At 41.6% G+C, this 15,097-nt stretch overlaps 2 long non-coding RNA genes across 2 annotated transcripts; both read right to left on the bottom strand.

Moving 5' to 3' along the window:
* On the bottom strand, positions 1-1,971 carry LOC123392378. The gene is made up of 3 exons (XR_006607101.1): positions 1,930-1,971; positions 972-999; positions 1-125 (listed from the first exon to the last, which is right to left on the bottom strand). It is a non-coding gene; the product is annotated as an uncharacterized LOC123392378 (long non-coding RNA).
* LOC123392379 lies at positions 1,971-13,714 on the bottom strand. The gene is made up of 3 exons (XR_006607102.1): positions 13,342-13,714; positions 12,443-12,520; positions 1,971-2,005 (listed from the first exon to the last, which is right to left on the bottom strand). It is a non-coding gene; the product is annotated as an uncharacterized LOC123392379 (long non-coding RNA).
* Positions 13,715-15,097: the final 1,383 nt, after the last annotated feature.

Raw genomic sequence — 15,097 nt, forward strand, 5'->3', positions numbered from 1 at the left:
AGAAACCAAGAAAACAATGCTTGTTCCTTGGGTAAAGACAGGCATGCTCACCTTGGCAATATACTGCTGTTTCTCCACTTCAATGCTCTGGCGAGGCCACGCCCAGACCAAGCCGATGTCCACATCTAGACGGACATCAAGAATGTACCTGTCAGCACATTGGTGGTGCTGCTCAAGGATAATTCGGGGAGGGGCACCCGGAGGGCTCAATCCTTTCAGCATCAGCCTTCTGCTCAGGTTATGATCTCAGGGTTGTGAGATCGAGTCCCACATGGGGGCCACCCTGCTCAGCGAGGGTCGTCTTCTCTCTCTCCTTCCGCTGCTCCCGCCTGACTGTGGGCTCGCTCTCTCTCTCTCTCTCTCTCTCTCAGATAAATAAAATCTTAAAAGAATAATGAATAGCTCGGAGAGTATTGCTTGATATGAACAGGGGTTAGATCATGTGGGGTCATGTGGTTGACTGGCAGGGGCTGAACTGCCCCTGTGGGGTCTCCCATGGCTAGAACGTGTGCCCTAGATGAGGTTTATTCTTTTCTCTGAGAATGTTGACTTTGGCCAGTGGCAGTGGTGGTAGGATCTATCTCCTGCAGAAATATACACGCTCTCTCTTGCTCTATTCATCTCTCCCTCTCTGTCTTTCTGTCTGTATCTTTCTGCCTCTGTCTCTCCATGTTTCCCACAAAAAATCACCCACTCACAATCACACTACATAGAGCCACAAAAGAGACCTCAACCAAAAACCTCATGCACACAAACTCACAGCACACACACGGAACCCACTGGCTTCCTAGTCTTGCAGACAAAAGAGCATACTTTGTCACCTGGGAAATATGCCTGTCCCCAAACCACCAAGAGTCCTACCAAGAATCCCCAATCAGGGAGGCTCTCCAGACTGAAGATTGCAAGGGGGCCCCACCTGCCTTACCAGCTAGAGTTTTTCCGCAGGAAGAGACTGAGTCCAGAATACGTACCACCTCCCTCTGTTGATGTTTCCTGAGGCTGCAGGCACAAAAAAGAGGACACCATGAGTCTCTGGCTGTGCTGTATACTTGTCTGCCCGTACTGATATTTAGTTCTCTGAATGACTTTAGCAAACCAGATGGAACACAGTGATTGAAACCAAGGCCCCAAGAGTGGGACCTGGATACCTGTATGAAGTCATTTTTCCTGGGAGATGTGTCTACCCAGTCCACTCAGGATGGCAACTACAAAATTCTTCATCCAAGCAAGAGAAACTCTTGTGGATGGAAAGGATCATACCACAGCAATTCTAACAAGATTTGCTGTTGCCAGTGGTAAATATCCTCTTGAATCAGACGATGGTGGGCAGGAAACAACCACTCAGGACTCTCCGCAAAAGGGAAATTATGCATATGTCCTCTCAAATGTGTATGTGTGTGTATACACACGTATGTGTATATATATGGATATATATACTTATATAAACACACATATATGTATATGTATGTATATATATAAGCATATACATATATATATACACGTTTATACATATATATGTATATAAAATTATATATACACATACATGCACACACACATACAGTTTGAAAATCTCTTTAGGGGTGCCTGTGTGGCTCAGTGGGTTAAAGCCTCTGCCTTGGCTCCGGACATGATTACAGGGTCCTGGGATTGAGCCCAGCATCGGGCTCTATGCTCAGCGGGGAGCCTGCTTCCACCTCTCCCTCTGCCTGCCTCTCTGCCTACTGTGATCTCTGTCTGTCAAATAAAGTTATAAAATCTTTAAAAAACCATTTTACTTCCATGTACAAAAAATTTACATTAGGAAAATGAATTTTTTTATTATGTCCAATTCACCAACATATAGTGTATAATTTGATTGTCATCTGAATTTGATGAAAGAAACCAAGGAAGCAATGCTTGCTCCTTGGGGAAAAAGAGAGGCAACCTCACCTTGGCAACACTCTGGTCCTCTTCTTCTTTGGGCTGATGGCAAGCGTCGCACAGACTGAGATTTTCTCAGACACATCTGGAAGGACATCAAGAATGTACCCATCAGCACATTGGTGGTGCTGTTCAAGATTAATTCGAGGAGGGGCGCCTGGAAACTCAGTTCTTTCAGCACTGGTCTTCCCGTCAAGTCATGCTCTCAGGATGCTATGATCCAGTCCCACGTGGGGGGCCCCTCCTCAGGGAGGACCTGCTCTTTCTCTCTCCCTCTGCCCTTCCCACCTGACTGTGCTTTCTCTCTCTCTCTCTCACTCTCTCTCTCTGAGAAATAAAATCTTAAAAAAATGAATAGCTCGGAGAGTATTGCTTGATATGAATGTGGGTTAGATATGTAACGTCATTGCTTTTCTATCAATCTCTATCAGTAGATTTCTTTGCCTGCCATTGTGTGTAAGGCTGGATAATCAATGGGTATATATTGAAATATATCTTGTTTCTATTTTCACCAGTCTATACCTCTGGGGTGGGCAAATGCTTAGTGAAGGCATGCTGCTGGTATTTCTCTATACCTATAATTTAGGCAGATTAAATTTAGGCAGATTAATTAAATTAGCCACATGTCATCAAAGACGTAATGTAAAAGAAAATGTGTGTTTTAGTACAAAAGCTTGTATCTAGACACATTCTTCTCAGCTGTTTTGGAAAACTAGTTTTATGAATAAAAACAGCATGTGCCCAGATGTATTGAAGTCAAGACTCAGGACACGAGAAGGGAGTTTGAAGGTACATGAAGACAAAAAGAGAGACTTCCATGGGCAAAGACCATGGAGATCACCTCTTCTTCCTAAGGACAAGAGAGAGCCTGAAGACACTGAAAAATCAACACGCTCTTCTGGGATCCATAGGAAAACAGAGGACACAGGGAAACCATGGCCCTCAGGAGACAAAAAAGGGAAAACAGGGGATCGAGCTTTCCTGGAGCAGACACTCTCTCGCAGAACACACCATTTTCTCAACCTCCCATGGAACATTCAGCAGGAGACCACATTCTCGGCCGGAAAACACATCCAAACACAATCAAAGAGTAGATTCAATACAACAGCCGCTCTCAGACCTCTATGAAATTCAACTAGAGATCAACAACAGGAAGAAATCTTGGCAGAATCCCCAAGGAGCTGTGATTTAAAAATACACTTCTGAATAACACAGTGGTCAATGAAGAAATTTCAAGAGAACCTTTAAAATATTTTTCACCAAATTAGATGCAAATGTACCTTGACCAACATTTATGGAAAGGCAGGGCTTGGGGGAACTGATAGGACTGAAAGTCGTGTGTCAGAAAATCAGAGAGATGTAACATGCCTAGGCTTGCTTAGAAAACAAGGCAAGAGTGTACTATCATAGAAAGCGAGCAAGAGAAAAAAATAATATTATTGCAGATACTATTGAAATGGAGCACGGGAAATTCCCAGACCTAATTCATTAACCTAAGACACAAGCTCATTCCTTGTAAATATCAGTGAAATGAATAAAGCTGTAGCCTGATGAAAAATGAAAGAATAAGAGAGGACGTACATTAACATGGGACACAAGAGTCATCGTCACTACAGATCATATGGAGGTTGAAAGGATTCAAAAGTAATATTGGGTATTTACTCCCAAAGATAGAGATGTAGGGAAAAGAAGGGCCATCTGTACCCCAACGTTCATAGCAGCAATGGCCACAGTTGCTCAACTGTGGAAATAGCCAAGACGTTCTTCAACAGACAAATAGATAAAGGAGATATGGTCCATATATACAATGGAATATTATGCCTCCATCAGAAAAGATGAATACCCAACTTTTGTATCCACATGGACAGGACTGGAGCAGATTTTGCTGAGAGAAATAAGTCAAGCCGAGATGAACCATGAGAGACTATGGTCTCTGAAAAGCAATCTGAGGGTTTTGGAGGGGCTGTGTTGGGAGGCAGGGTGAGCCTGGTAGTAGGTATTATTTTTTTTTTTTTTTTTTTTTTTTTTTGCCTTTCTTTCTTTTTTTTTTTTTTTTTTAATTTTTTTATTTTTTATAAACATATATTTTTATCCCCAGGGGTACAGGTCTGTGAATCACCAGGTTTACACACTTCACAGCACTCACCAAAGCACATACCCTCCCCAATGTCCATAATCCCACCCCCTTCTCCCAAACCCCCTCCCCCCGGCAACCCTCAGTTTGTTTTGTGAGATTAAGAGTCACTTATGGTTTGTCTCCCTCCCAATCCCATCTTGTTTCATTTATTCTTCTTCTACCCACTTAAGCCTCCATGTTGCATCACCACTTCCTCATATCAGGGAGATCATATGATAGTTGTCTTTCTCTGCTTGACTTATTTCGCTAAGCATGATACGCTCTAGTTCCATCCATGTTGTTGCAAATGGCAAGATTTCATTTCTTTTGATGGCTGCATAGTATTCCATTGTGTATATATACCACATCTTCTTGATCCATTCATCTGTTGATGGACATCTAGGTTCTTTCCATAGTTTGGCTATTGTGGACATTGCTGCTATAAACATTCGGGTGCATGTGTCCCTTTGGATCACTACATTTGTATCTTTAGGGTAAATACCCAATAGTGCAATTGCTGGGTCATAGGGCAGTTCTATTTTCAACATTTTGAGGAACCTCCATGCTGTTTTCCAGAGTGGCTGCACCAGCTTGCATTCCCACCAACAGTGTAGGAGGGTTCCCCTTTCTCCGCATCCTCGCCAGCATCTGTCATTTCCTGACTTGTTGATTTTAGCCATTCTGACTGGTGTGAGGTGATATCTCATTGTGGTTTTGGTTTGTATTTCCCTGATGCCGAGTGATATGGAGCACTTTTTCATGTGTCTGTTCGCCATCTGGATGTCTTCTTTGCAGAAATGTCTGTTCATGTCTTCTCCCCATTTCTTGATTGGATTATTTGTTCTTTGGGTGTTGAGTTTGCTAAGTTCTTTATAGATTCTGGACACTAGTCCTTTATCTGATATGTCGTTTGCAAATATCTTCTCCCATTCTGTCAGTTGTCTTTTGATTTTGTTAACTGTTTCCTTTGCTGTGCAAAAGCTTTTGATCTTGATGAAATCCCAGTAGTTCATTTTTTCCCTTGCTTCCCTTGCCTTTTGCGTTGTTCCTAGGAAGATATTGCTGCGGCAGAGGTCGAAGAGGTTGCTGCCCGTGTTCTCCTCAAGGATTTTGATGGATTCCTTTCGCACATTGAGGTCCTTCATCCATTTTGAGTCTATTTTCGTGTGTGGTGTAAGGAAATGGTCCAATTTCATTTTTCTGCATGTGGCTGTCCAATTTTCCCAGCACCATTTATTGAAGAGGCTGTCTTTTTTCCATTGGACATTCTTTCCTGCTTTGTCGAAGATTAGTTGACCATAGATTTGAGGGTCTATTTCTGGGCTCTCTATTCTGTTCCATTGATCTATGTGTCTGTTTTTGTGCCAGTACCATGCTGTCTTGATGATGACAGCTTTGTAATAGAGCTTGAAGTCCGGAATTGTGATGCCACCAACGTTGGCTTTCTTTTTCAATATCCCTTTGGCTATTCGAGGTCTTTTCTGGTTCCATATAAATTTTAGCATTATTTGTTCCATTTCTTTGAAAAAAGATGGATGGTACTTTGATAGGAATTGCATTAAATGTGTAGATTGCTTTAGGTAGCATAGACATTTTCACAATATTTATTCTTCCAATCCAGGAGCATGGAACATTTTTTCCATTTCTTTGTGTCTTCCTCAATTTCTTTCATGAGTACTTTATAGTTTTCTGAGTATAGATTCTGTGTCTCTTTGGTTAGGTTTATTCCTAGGTATCTTATGGTTTTGGGTGCAATTGTAAATGGGATTGACTCCTTAATATCTCTTTCTTCTGTCTTGCTGTTGGTGTAGAGAAATGCAACTGATTTCTGTGCATTGATTTTATATCCTGACACTTTACTGAATTCCTGTATAAGTTCTAGCAGTTTTGGAGTGGAGTCTTTTGGGTTTTCCACATATAGTATCATATCATCTGCGAAGAGTGATAATTTGACTTCTTCTTTGCCGATTTGGATGCCTTTAATTTCCTTTTGTTGTCTGATTGCTGAGGCTAGGACCTCTAGTACGATGTTGAATAGCAGTGGTGATAATGGACATCCCTGCCGTGTTCCTGACCTTAGCGGAAAAGCTTTCAGTTTTTCTCCATTGAGAATGATATTTGCGGTGGGTTTTTCATAGATGGCTTTGATGATATTGAGGTATGTGCCCTCTATCCCTACACTTTGAAGAGTTTTGATCAGGAAGGGATGTTGTACTTTGTCAAATGCTTTTTCAGCATCTATTGAGAGTATCATATGGTTCTTGTTCTTTCTTTTATTGATGTGTTGTATCACATTGACTGATTTGCGGATGTTGAACCAACCTTGCAGCCCTGGAATAAATCCCACTTGGTCGTGGTGAATAATCTTTTTAATGTACTGTTGAATCCTATTGGCTAGTATTTTGTTGAGTATTTTCGCATCTGTGTTCATCAAGGATATCGGTCTATAGCTCTCTTTTTTGGTGGGATCCTTGTCTGGTTTTGGGATCAAGGTGATGCTGGCCTCATAAAATGAGTTTGGAAGTTTTCCTTCCATTTTTATTTTTTGGAACAGTTTCAGGAGAATAGGAATTAGTTCTTCTTTAAATGTTTGGTAGAATTCCCCCGGGAAGCCGTCTGGCCCTGGGCTTTTGTTTGTTTGGAGATTTTTAATGACTGTTTCAATCTCCTTACCGGTTATGGGTCTGTTCAGGCTTTCTATTTCTTCCTGGTTCAGTTGTGGTAGTTTATATGTTTCTAGGAATGCATCCATTTCTTCCAGATTGTTAAATTTATTGCCGTAGAGTTGCTCATAGTATGTTCTTATAATAGTTTGTATTTCTTTGGTGTTAGTTGTGATCTCTCCTCTTTCATTCATGATTTTATTTATTTGGGTCCTTTCTCTTTTCTTTTTGATAAGTCGGGCCAGGGGTTTATCAATTTTATTAATTCTTTCAAAGAACCAGCTCCTAGTTTCGTTGATTTGTTCTATTGTTTTTTTGGTTTCTATTTCATTGATTTCTGCTCTGATCTTTATGATTTCTCTTCTCCTGCTAGGCTTAGGGTTTCTTTCTTGTTCTTTCTCCAGCTCCTTTAGGTGTAGGGTTAGGTTGTGTACCTGAGACCTTTCTTGTTTCTTGAGAAAGGCTTGTACCGCTATATATTTTCCTCTCAGGACTGCCTTTGTTGTGTCCCACAGATTTTGAACCGTTGTATTTTCATTATCATTTGTTTCCATGATTTTTTTCAATTCTTCTTTAATTTCCCGGTTGACCCATTCATTCTTTAGAAGGATACTGTTTAGTCTCCATGTATTTGGGTTCTTTCCAAACTTCCTTTTGTGGTTGAGTTCTAGCTTTAGAGCATTGTGGTCTGAAAATATGCAGGGAATGATCCCAATCTTTTGATACCGGTTGAGTCCTGATTTAGGACCGAGGATGTGATCTATTCTGGAGAATGTTCCATGTGCACTAGAGAAGAATGTGTATTCTGTTGCTTTGGGATGAAATATTCTGAATATATCTGTGATGTCCATCTGGTCCAGTGTGTCATTTAAGGCCTTTATTTCCTTGCTGATCTTTTGCTTGGATGACCTGTCCATTTCAGTGAGGGGAGTGTTAAAGTCCCCTACTATCATTGTATTATTGTTGATGTGTTTCTTTGATTTTGTTATTAATTGGTTTATATAGTTGGCTGCTCCCACATTGGGGGCATAGATATTTAAAATTGTTAAATCTTCTTGTTGGACAGACCCTTTGAGTATGATATAGTGTCCTTCCTCATCTCTTATTATAGTCTTTGGCTTAAAATCTAATTGATCTGATATAAGGATTGCCACTCCTGCTTTCTTCTGATGTCCATTAGCATGGTAAATTCTTTTCCACCCCCTCACTTTAAATCTGGAGGTGTCTTCGGGCTTAAAATGTGTTTCTTGGAGGCAACATATAGATGGGTTTTGTTTTTTTTATCCATTCTGATACCCTGTGTCTTTTGACAGGGGCATTTAGCCCATTCACATTCAGGGTAACTATTGAGAGATATGAATTTAGTGCCATTGTATTGCCTGTAAGGTGACTGTTACTGTATATGGTCTCTGATCCTTTCTGATCTACCACTTGTAGGCTCTCTCTTTGCTTAGAGGACCCCTTTCAATATTTCCTGTAGAGCTGGTTTGGTATTTGCAAATTCTTTCAGTTGTTGTTTGTCCTGGAAGCTTTTAATCTCTCCTTCTATTTTCAATGATAGCCTAGCTGGATATAGTATTCTTGGCTGCATGTTTTTCTCGTTTAGTGCTCTGAAAATATCATGCCAGCTCTTTCTGGCCTGCCAGGTCTCTGTGGATAAGTCAGCTGCCAATCTAATATTTTTACCATTGTATGTTACAGACTTCTTTTCCCGGGCTGCTTTCAGGATTTTCTCTTTGTCATTGAGACTTGTAAATTTTACTATTAGGTGACGGGGTGTGGGCCTATTCTTATTGATTTTGAGAGGCATTCTCTGAACCTCCTGAATTTTGATGCTCGTTCCCTTTGCCATATTGGGGAAATTCTCCCCAATAATTCTCTCCAGTATACCTTCTGCTCCCCTCTCACTTTCTTCTTCTTCTGGAATCCCAATTATTCTAATGTTGTTTCGTCTTATGGTGTCACTTATCTCTCGAATTCTCCCCTCGTGGTCCAGTAGCTGTTTGTCCCTCTTTTGCTCAGCTTCTTTATTCTCTGTCATTTGGTCTTCTATATCACTAATTCTTTCTTCTGCCTCATTTATCCTAGCAGTTAGAGCCTCCATTTTTGATTGCACCTCATTAATAGCTTTTTTGATTTCACCTTGGTTAGATTTTAGTTCTTTGATTTCTCCAGAAAGGGCTTTTATATCTCTCGAGAGGGTTTCTCTAATATCTTCCATGCCTTTTTCGAGCCCGGCTAGAACCTTGAGAATTGTCATTCTGAACTCTAGATCTGACATATTACCGATGTCTGTATTGATTAGGTCCCTAGCCTTCAGTACTGCCTCTTGTTCTTTTTTTTGTGTTGAATTTTTACGTCTTGTCATTTTGTCCAGATAAGAGTAAATGAAGGGGCAAGTAAAATACTAAAAGGGTGGCAACAACCCCAGGAAAATATGCTTTAACCAAATTAGAAGAGATCCAAAATCGTGAGTGGGGAGAAAGGGGATAAAAAGAGGTTCAAAAAGGAAGAAAGAAAGAAAAAAGCAAAAAGAAAAGAAAAAGAAAAAAAAAAGTAAAGAAAAGAAAAGAATTTTTAAAAAAAGAAAACACCTAAGAAAAATGTAAAAAATATATATATATATATTAGATAAACTAGTAAAAAATCGTTAAAAAAGAAAAAGGTAACAGTTAAAAAAAAAATTTTACCCGAAGGCAAGAAAAAAAAAATGAAAAAGAAAAAATTAAATTAACTGCAAGACTAAAAAAAAAATCACAGGAAAAAAGCCATGAGTTCCGTGCTTGGCTTTCTCCTCCTCTGGAATTCTGCTGCTCTCCTTGGTATTGAAACCGCACTCCTTGGTAGGTGAACTTGGTCTCGGCTGGATTTCTTGTTGATCTTCTGGGGGAGGGGCCTGTTGTAGTGATTCTCAAGTGTCTTTGCCCCAGGCGGAATTACACCGCCCTTACCCGGGGCCGGGGTGAGTAATCCGCTCGGGTTTGCTTTCAGGAGCTTTTGTTCCCTGAGCGCTTTCCGTAGAGTTCCAGAGGATGGGAATACAAATGGCGGCCTCCTGGTCTCCGGCCCGGAGGAGCCGAGAGCCCAGGGCCCCACTCCTCAGTGCGCCCTCAGAGAACAGCGCCCAGGTACTCCCGTCTGCCTGACCTCCGGCCGCGCTCCGAGCTCACCGAGCCTGCGACCGGTTCAAGGTAACACGGAGCTGCGAGCTTACTGTCAGCTCTGTCTCTGTAGCCGGCTTTCCCGTTCCAATACCCGCAAGCTCTGCGACACTCAGACACCCCCGATCCTTCTGTGACCCTGCGGTACCTGAGGCCACGCTGACCCCGCGTGGGCTTCGCCCCGGTTTAGCCTCTGGAGCGATGTCCCTCAGCGGAACAGACTTCCAAAAGTCCTGATTTTGTGCGCGGTTGCTCCGCCGCTTGCCGGGAGCCGGCCCCTCCCCCCCCCCCGGGGTCTATCTTCCCGTCGCTTTGGATTCACTTCTCCGCCGGTCCTACCTTTCAGAAAGTGGTTGTTTTTCTGTTTCCAGAATTGCTGTTCTTCTTCTCTTCGATCTGCCGATGGATTTTCAGGTGTTTGCAATCTTTAGATAAGCTATCTAGCTGATCTCCGGCTAGCTGAAGCAGTCTCAGCCTGCTACTTCTCCGCCATCTTGACTCTTGGTCTCGGTAGTAGGTATTATGAAAGGCACGTATTTCATGGAGCACTTGTGTGGTGCATAAACAATGAATTCTGGAACAGTGAAAAGAAATTTAAAAAAAATAAAAATTGTTTTAAAAAGGATGAATACCCAACTTTTGTATCAACATGGACAGGACTGGAGGAGATTATGCTGAGAGAAATAAGTCAAGCAGTGTCAATTATCGTATGGTTTCCCTTACTTGTGGATCATAAGGAATAACATGGAGGACATTAGGAAAAGGAAAGGAAAAGTGAATTGGGGAAAATCAGAGGGGTAGATGAACCATGAGACACTGTGGACTCTGAGATACAAACAGGGTTTTAGAGGTGAGGGGGATGGGTGAGCCTGGTGGTGGGTATTAAAGAGGGCAGTATTGCCTGGACCACTGGGTATGGTGCACAAACAATGAACACTTGGAACACTGAAAAAAAAAATAAAATCAAATTTTAAAAAGTAAAGTAATACATGGAAAAATGCTAGGATGGCTTAGGCAAAAAGGCCAATTCCTTCCAAAACAGAAACTCTCAAGACCCACGCAAAGGAAATAGATTGTCTGAATTGGCATATATCAAAGACAGTGAATCCACAGTTCATACGTTTCCCAGAAAGGAGGTGCCGGCCCCAGGTGGCTGGACTGGTGAATTCTATCAAATCTAACAAAGCATAAGAGCCTTGCTGTGTCTAATCACACTCTTAGGTATTTATCTAGTTGAGCTGAAAAATTATGTTCCTATGAAAACCGGCCCAGGAGTGCTTCTATCAGCTTTCTTTAGGAACACCACAACTAGAGGCAACTAAGTTGTCCTTCACAGGGTGAATGGGTAAACAACCAACAATATCCCCATACAATGAAATAGGATTCTGTAAAAAAAAAGAGCTGAACCTTCGGGGCATGTAGTCGGCTCTCTCAGTTAAACACCCAACTCTTGATTTTGGCTCAGGTCAGAATCTCAGGGTCAGGAATTTCAACCCCGTGTCAGGTAAGCTCCTCTGGCAGGCAGCTTCCTCTGCCTCTCCCCCACACTTTCCTTCTTTCTCTAACTAAAATAATAAAAGAAAAGAAAAATAATTCAGGTGTCAAGTCACAGAAAGATATCAATGAATGGTAACTGTATAGATAGAGGGGAAAGCTGTCAGTGTGGAAAAGCAACATGGCTTACAGTTCCAACTCTATCATATTCTGGAAAAAGGAAATCTAGAGCGATGACAAACCATCAGCGGTTGCTCTTATTCCTAGAGAAAGTGCAAAGGCATTACTAGGTGAAACACAGGATTTTTATGGCAGTGAACCTACCCTATAAATGTTGGATACAGGACTTTACCCATTTGTCAAAACCCATACTAACTGCTCAACACAGAGCAGGCCTTAATAGCAATGGTGGAATTCAGTGAATAATAGCTCTAGGCTGGTTTGTTATTTGTGACGAATGTTCCACAATGATGAAGGTTTTGATACTTGTGGAAAAGGTGCACTATGGGATAAGGGGGATAAGGGAACTTTTTTTGATTATCTCTTCACTTGTTAGGATACTCTAAACCTACTCTAAGTATTAAGGACTATTGATTAGAAATTAAGAAGACATCTCTTTGGCTAGTGTTTAACAACACATTCATGCCTAATGTTAGCTTCACTATACCTACCATTTAACATTACCAAACTCGAGTTGCAAATGCAGCTTTATTCTTGTGGTTATAAACTCATGAGTGACCAGCTGAAATTCAATGTTCACAAAAATAATATGGCTTGGTATCTTTGTCGGAAGTATGGGACACTCACAGGCAAGTATATTGATACAGCTTCTTTTTTTTCTTTTCTTTCTTTCTTTCTTTCTTTTTTTTTTTTTTTCTAGCAACAAAGAGAGAGTGTGAGCAGGGGAAGGGCATGGGAATTGGAGAGAGAAGCTTAAACAGCTCCATACCCACCGCGGAGCCCCACATGCGGCTTGAGCTCAGGTCCCTGGCATCATAACCTGAGCCAAAATCAAGAGTTGGACACCACATAGGTGCTCCTACAGTAATTATTCTTGAACCCGATTCATGAATGAATTCCCATGGTACCTTCATGGGATCCATCAGTGGGTTGTATTTTTATATGATGTTTCCATCTTCGGGCCCATAGCTGGGTGAATTTCTCACCTGCAAAGGAAGGAAATGTCAACATTTGTGACAACCTGGATGGCCCTGGAGGACTTCATCTTAAGTGAAATAAGCCAGACCCAGTTAGACAATATGGCATCATGTCGCTTATATGGGGCACCTCCAGTAGTCCAATACGTAGAAGGAGAGAATAGAATACGGGCTTGGAGGAGGAGCAAAGAGGGGGATGTGACCTAGACAGCATATCACCTAGAAAAAGTAATTTTTGATAACAGCCAAAGAAGAAAGGGAAACATCTGCTTGGGGGTCATAAGTGAAATGTAGACTCTCCTATTCTTTGGATCTCGTTGGGGTGCCTGTTTCTAGGAACAAACCAACATGTGCCCCAAATCCTGAAATGCATACCCATTTTGGGATAAACGGTACAGGAATACATTGTAAAACATGGATAAAACAATCATAAATATCCTCCATATCGACCTTTCCAGGTTCACTCTCACTTTCAGAAAGGAGGAATGGAAATGTATAATTTTGGACGTTAAAAAAGCGTAAATGAAAATAGATGTTGCCGTTCTCCCCTAGGGGAACCTAGTTTGTCAAGGGTGAGGTGCAGGATATCAAAGGGAGGAGTACATTTTTCAAAACGGAGGACAAAAGTCAAGGCAGCTAGCTTGGTAGAATAACCAAAATAGAATAACCAAAAATAGAAATCCAGGGATAAAACTAAACTATAAAACATTTGTATAACTCTGAATGACAAGTTGGAGAGAGAAATTTTTCAATAATGAGAGAATAGTTGGAGGAAGAGTGAACTATCTGATTAGCAGCAAAAAGCAGTCAGGAGATCTGTAAGAACATACCACAACAGCAGCCACACATTCCGATTCCGTTTCCCATCTTGAGAGCTGATTTGTCTCATCGACTCACTCAGCTCAAAGAGGGGCCGTTGGACAGGACAGCAGAGGTGTATCTCTTGTCGCCATGGTGATGGTGTCATCATAGACCTTTCAGAGTCACCACAGCTGCACAGCGGCCAACTCCTGCTGTCCAGACAGGTGGCTCTTCACAGACCAGGGTCTCACGTGAGAGGAAACACTTCTTTTCCAAAGTTGAAGTCTGGTCTCACACATTATCCCTCTGTTTTTGAAAAGAAATGACATGAGGGGAGGTGGCCTGCCCCCCAAATAGATTCACTAGCCCATCTTTAGGGTGAAGAGAGGAAAAGAAACACATATTGAGAATAGATAGAGGTCCCATTCTTTTTTAAAAATGTTTTTTAAATTTATTTTTTATTTATTTTCAGCATAACAGTATTCATTGTTTTTGCACCACACCCAGTGCTCCATGCAGTCCTTGCCCTCTCTAATACCCACCACCTGGTATCCCGACCTCCCACCCTCAGATTGTTTTTCAGAGTCCATAGTCTCTCATGGTTCACTTCCCCTTCCAATATCCCCCAACTCCCTTCTCCTCTCCATCTCCCCATGTCCTCCATGCTATTTTTTTTGCTCCACAAATAAGTGAAACCATATTATAATTGACTCTCTCTGCTTGACTTATTTCACTCAGCATAATCTCTTCCAGTCCCGCCCATGTTGCTACAAAAGTTGGGTATTCGTCCTTTCTGATGGAGGCATAATACTCCACAATGTATATGGACCACATCTTTCTTATCCATTTGTACGTTGAAGGGCATCTTGGTTCTTTCCATGGTTTGTCGACTCTGGCCATTGCTGCTATAAACATTGGGGTACAGATGGCCCTTCTTTTCACGACATCTGCATCTTTGGGGTAAATACCCAGTAGTGCAATGGCAGGGTCATAGCGAAGCTCTATTTTTAATTTCTTGAGGAATCTCCACACTGTTCTCCAAAGAGGCTCCACCAACGTACCTTCCCACCAACATTGGAAGACGGTTCCCCTTTCTCCACATCCCCTCCAACACATGTTGTTTCCTGTCTTGCTTATTTTGGCCATTCTAACTGGTGTAAGGTGATATCTCAATGTGGTTTTAATTTGCATCACCCTGAGGGCTAGTGATGGTGAACATTTTTTTCATGTGTCTGATAGCCATTTGTATGGCTTCACTGGATAAGTGTCCGTTCATATCTTCTGCCCATTTTTTGATATGATTGTCTGTTGTGTGTGTGTTGAGTTTGAGGAGTTCTTTATAGATCCTGGATATCAACCTTTTGTCTGTACTGTCATTTGCAAATATCTTCTCTCATTCCGTGGGTTGCCTCTTTGTTTTCTTGAGTGTTTCCTTTGCTGTGCAGAAGCTTTTGATCTTGATGAAGTCCCAAAAGTTTATTTTCGCTTTTATTTCCTTTGCCTTTGGAGACATATCTTGAAAGAAGTTGCTATGGCTGATATGGAAGAGATTACTGCCTATGTTCTCCTCTAGGATTCTGATGGATTCCTGCCTCACGTTGAGGTCCTTTATCCATTTTGCGTTCTTTGTGTACAGTGTAAGAGAATGGTCGAATTTCATTCTTCTACATATAGCTGCCCAGTTTTCCCAGCACCATTTATAGAGGTCCCATTCTTGATTGAAAACACCATCCCTATCCATCTCTACCATCCTCAGTCACCAGACATTTCTAGAACAAAGTTTAA

The sequence above is a fragment of the Mustela putorius genome, unplaced genomic scaffold (assembly GCF_011764305.1).
Source record: "Mustela putorius furo isolate JIRA1106 unplaced genomic scaffold, ASM1176430v1.1 tig00000544_pilon_pilon_pilon, whole genome shotgun sequence".
NCBI lineage: Eukaryota > Metazoa > Chordata > Mammalia > Carnivora > Mustelidae > Mustela > Mustela putorius.